The sequence below is a fragment of the Ipomoea triloba genome, chromosome 10, assembly GCF_003576645.1.
Source record: "Ipomoea triloba cultivar NCNSP0323 chromosome 10, ASM357664v1".
Taxonomy (NCBI): Eukaryota; Viridiplantae; Streptophyta; class Magnoliopsida; order Solanales; family Convolvulaceae; genus Ipomoea; species Ipomoea triloba.
The window spans coordinates 5015618-5021524 of NC_044925.1; positions in this window are offsets into that span (position 1 = coordinate 5015618).

A 5907-nucleotide genomic window follows, 5' to 3' on the forward strand; every position below is an offset into this window, starting at 1 on the left:
TATTTCCTAAAACTAAGATATTCAGCAAATGCAAATGGACAATCATGTTCAACAATCGCAGCAGCAAACACCTCACGAGCAAGCCCTATATCCAATTTTTAGACCTAATTGTTCCATCACAATCAAAATTCATTTGACTTATATGATGAAAGTGAATTTTCAACAATTTGCCAGAGTTCATATGTTGCCTCAATGTGGATGTTCCACATTATTTACCCCCGATCTTAAAATCTTTCTACACCCTTTACGTTGGGAACTTTGTATTCCGTCTTCACCTGGCCCAATATATGTAAAATAAGTCCAAACATCTGAGGTTATACTCTTACCTTTTTATGCAGTACCGCAAGTACTGTCTACTTCCAAATCAACCACCATATTATTAGCAGTATCTTGATTTGGTTTCAATTTTTTTTTTTAGTTTTTCACTGCAAATAATTAATCAATTTACACAGAATTACATATTATACAATATAAATATATAAGAGTTAATTCCATTTTTTGTCATAGATTTATAGATGCCAATCCACTTTAAGTAGAACATCCAATTTTGGTCCTACTATTATTGTGGCATGACCATTTTTAGTTCTTTATCAACAAAATAGTTTAAATATCGTTAAATACAATGACATTTAACTAAGTAATGGAGAGTTGACCCTGGTCCGAAACGACGTTGTTTAACTAAGTAGTGGGGAGTTAACGCGCGACGGACACCGTTCCGTCCGTGCAATTCCCGTTATGTGTAATTTTGTGCATTCTTAATGTAATTATGTGTATTATATTGAGTGTTTATGTATATTCTATTATATATACAAATTTGTACATTAGTAATTTCAATATCACAATTCTGTGCATTATTGGTTTTCAATACTACAATAACATTAAGTATAAAAAATTAGATCATTAATGTACATATGTATATAAAAAAATACACATATCATTCAATAGAATACACACAATCAATAGCCTAAGTATTAGCATTACTAGTTCATAAGGTATGGTACTCGAAATCAATAATGTACAGAATTATATACCGGAATATAATACACAAAATCATATGTCAGAATACGATGTCGTTTTGGATCAGGGTGCAGAATGCATTGTGCACCCTGGTTCACGATATAAATTGCTGAGGATTCTTGGTGCGTTAGAGGTAGAGAAGACATGTGGCCTAAGAGGAGGAAAGAATCGTGGTGGGCAAAAGGTAGAGAATACATGGTGGGCTAAGAGAAAGAATGAGTTTTTATGGGCTTGAGATAGAGAAGGCAATGGGGCCCAAGAGGTTCTAATGTGCTAGAGGTAAATAAGATGAGGTGGCCTAATGGGAAGGTGGATGGAGCATGATGGCCCATTGGAAGATGGGTGGTGGTGAGTCGTCATGGGGGGCGAAACCATTCTCGTTAGGGATATTAAACCCACAATCTCCCACTTAACAACATAAACACTAACCAACCAAACTACTCAAATCTCTTGTGTACTAGAGGGCGAGAAGCTTTACTTATGTATGGGGAGTGCGCTGGAAGCAAATTAGTGGGGGGACACGTGTATGTCAAATATTGAAAACTAGTCGATGTCGTACATTTGTCAATCATCCGGAAAGCCTTAAACACTATATAAGGCACACTTGCCTTCATTTAAAGATCATCCCTTTGATTATAATAACCTCTCTAGCTTAGTGGTTTCTGGTTTTAGCCTTTAATTAACCCATACACTGGGGTTCGATTCCTAGCAATTAACATTATAATCATTTCTGATCTATTGTTTGGGCTATAGCTTTGTACGCACTCTTTTGGGCCTAGCGCCCTAAGAAATAATACTACTATTTTCTTACCCCAATTTTATATACTTCAATACCCGGTTTATGATGGATTCTGTGCCAACAAAATCATCAATTCATTATATTAATTTTTTTGATAACTTACTTCGTAAGATTAAATTCTAAACCCCATGAAGTCTGAAGCTGCTCCCCAAGCCCAAGAGGAGTGTCTTTATATTATAGTTTTATCCAAAAAAAAAAATTGGCTCACATATTTAACTTTCCTTTTTCCATTATAAAAAGAAATAATATGGCAATAATTAATATATGATATTTATCAAATTGCATTATATTTTAATATAGGATTTCACATGTATAATTTTGATGTGTTAAACATAATATTTTAAAACCATTTTTATTAATAAATATTTTTGTTTTTTAAAATTATTTCAACAAATTTTAATATTAGACTCAAACTTTCATATCATATATTACAAAAAAGAATGCCTAACATCCAAAATAAAATTCAAAATATCATGTAAATTGTGCAACCGATATCCACCCAAATTGTGAATGAGAGAGAAGGCGAGTAGGAATCACAAGCTTTTGACAAGTGAGAATGGTCATATATATGGCATTGCTACTATTACAACAACCAATTGGGTCATACAATTAATTTTGGCCTGGATGTTGAAAATTTGCTTTGCTTTTATGGGACAACTTGCGAACACAATTACACAAGACTTGGGCTTACTCCTAAGGTTTAAGCTCTGGATCTTAAATCTTTTGCATAATCAAGATTTTAAGCTAACTTCTTAAAGTGAAAAAGTATATACTTTAAGGTCATAGGTTTAAGCTTTGGATCTTAAATCTTTTGTTGGGTGTTTAGTCCTTTGGGTTTTTGGGCTAATGGTACAAGAAATATTGATGATTTTTTTTTTTTTTTGCGAGAGAAATTTATAGTCACTTCGTAAAGTCAACTTTTGTGTAATAGTTTGTAAACCATACAAGAGGGACAAACTGGACTAGGAAGACTTGTGCGGCTGACTCAACTAAAAGGATGTTGATAAGAATTGAGCTTATAGCCTTTAGATACGAAAATCATGTTTCATCAACTTGATCACTATTTTGAAAAAAATTAATGAATTTTTACCATATGGATTAGTAAAAATACATATTTTGTAATGTACATGTAATACAATCATGGCCTCGGACATGGTCGTTGGCTAGTACTATCTTAGTATAATTTTACGTACTTAGGTTACAAGATTTAGATCAAGTTATTCAGTATTAGCGTATAAAATTTATCTATTTATGCATTATATCATTAAATATAGCTTTGTAAAATTATTAGAAAATAAGCAACGAAAGTAGATTTATGGGGTGTTTAGTTCACACTTTTTAAGTATAGGAACTAATTCAAATTTCACTTTCATGTTTGTTTGTCTATTTTTAATGCATTTGAATAGCTTTCAAATTTGTTTCAGAAGATAGATTTCATTCACTTGATAATTTTCAAATTTTCATACTATTTTATACTTCTTTTATTCTATTTTATGTGTCATGATCAATTAACTTGGTTTAACTCAATTCATTTATAATTTATTTTTTTGTAATATTAATTTTATTTTATGTGTCATGATCAATTAACTTGGTTTAACTCAATTCATTTATAATTTATTTTTTTGTAATATTAATTTTAATATTACTCCGTAGTATATAAAATTTATATATTTCAAATTATATTTAACAAATACTATTAAACACAAAAAATAGAAATTAAAAATTATGAAAAATATTTAAAAAGTGTAAAAAGAATAAATTTAGTTAATAAGAATGACTCTCTTATAAGATTGTTTCACAGATCCGTTGTAACAAAAATATTATATTTTTCTTTAAAAGTATTACGCTTCCCCTTATAAGTAACAAACCTTTTATTCCTAATTAGTGTTGCATTCTTCAGCTATGGGTAACCTAGGATGGTTTACCTCCTTGTGGTTCTTTGCCGACTAGGGTCACAGGGCGAGGAGAAAACCTCTTTAAAAGAACAAACATTTTATTCCTAATTAGTATTGCATTCTTCAGAATTACATTTTCATATTGACCATACTCGTTTCACTGATAAAACAATGAATATAAATATAATGGCAAAAACTTGTGTGAGACTGTCTTACGGATCCTTATCCATGACTTTGTAAGACGGGTCGAATCAATATGAAAATATAATACTTATACTGAAAAATGCAATACTTATACTAGAAAATATTATACTAATCAGTAATAATATATTTGTTACTTATAAGAGAAAAAATGATACTTCTAAAGAAAACTGTAATACTTTTACATTTTTATTTTAAAGTATTACATTTTTTCTTAGACTTGTAAATTATGGACACGACCCGTTAACAAGACACGAAACCGAACACGAAATAGCAGGTTAATTAGTGTTTAGTCTTAACGTGTCCCGAGTCGTTAATGAATTAACCCGTTAAGGACATGTTATGTTTCGTGTCTTAACGGGTCAACCCGTTAAACCTATTAAGAACCCGTTTAACCCGTTAATATTATCATGCGAACCCGGTTACACAAACATGTTTATAACCCGCTAAAAATCATTGTGATAGATGGCAAAGACACTTGTATTTAAGGGTCTTCGAGGGGTTGTTTTATGCTTAAATGTTATCCTTTGTGGTTAATTTGTGGTCATAATTGCTCTAATGTGCTAATGTTTTCTAAAGTTTTATCATATCTTGCACTTTAGTGGTTTTGAAGGGTTATAAGCTTAAGAGAAGGCATGTGGACTTAACCAAGAGCAAACAAGGAAGAAACACAATTGGATCCTGTCAACAGAAGGATCCACGATCGTGGATGAGAAAGTGGGCTGAGTAAGTGATCAATCCACGAGCGATCCACGCTCGTGCATTGATCGTGGATTAGGTGCATCGCGGAATTTTGAAGGAAATGCTTTGGAGTGAAAGCTATTTAAGCTAGGATTAGATTTTTTGTGAGGGGAGTTCATAGAGTTAGACATTCTCCTAGATTTTTCAGTACTTAGAACATAGATTATCTCTTGTACTTTCTCTCTCTAGATATTCATTGTACTTTGAAGAAGTTTTTGGAGAAGAAGGCTTGATACTCTTTCAACTCCTTGAATTTGCTTGTAATTTGGATTTCAATTGCAATTTACTAGGTAATCTACTTTCTTGCTTTGATCTTTACTTCAATTGTTTTTCAATGTGGTGAATCTAGGTTAAATGTTGATTTCAATTAGTAGAATGTTTGGCTAGGTTTTCTATTAGGAATTAAATTGTGATTCTAGTCATGATGTTAGTGTGCAATGTATTTCTAAATTAGGTTTACACATTGCAATGGATTGATGAACTATTCTTGCTATCTATGTTGAATTGTTTGCTTTCTTTGAGATTGATCACCTTTAGGATTGTCTAAAGACATTGATTCTTAGCAAGAGATTGCTATAATCAATGTAGATCCTACTCATAGATAATTTCTTACTTTAAGATCCGAAAGACCTAAGTAAGAAAAGATGTGAAGGCAAGGTGTTTGATAAAATGTCTCTAAGGTCATTGGTCACCTACAAAGTATTCCAAGCCTAGAGGATACTTAGTAGACTGGTAGGTGAAAAGTGCTAGCAAAGGCTCTCTTGAATATCATCCTTGCAATGTATAACTAGATCCTAAGAGCACTAGAAGCATCATGCACTAGGATGCAATTCCATTCCTAAGTCTTTCTCTTACTGAATTTGAATCTTTGTTTTTAATCTTGATACTACAACATGATTGAATCAACTCCTTTCTTTGTGACATTGTATATGATGAGTATGGTTCTTTATTCCTTGGTTTAAGATCATATTAACATCTCCAAATTTGCCTTACTTTGAGAACGATATACTCGAGGTACTTCCCAAATCTTTTGATACCAACTCACACAAGAGTCATATTATCACATTGTCATTTAGGTAAAAACTATTGTCATGAATGAAATTACAAAAGATATCATGAACATCCTATACACCAATTATTGATGTTCAACAATATGAATTTTGAATTTTTATTGTGTTCAATTTTATTCTAATATATATATATATATATATATATATATATATATATATATATATATATATATATATATATATA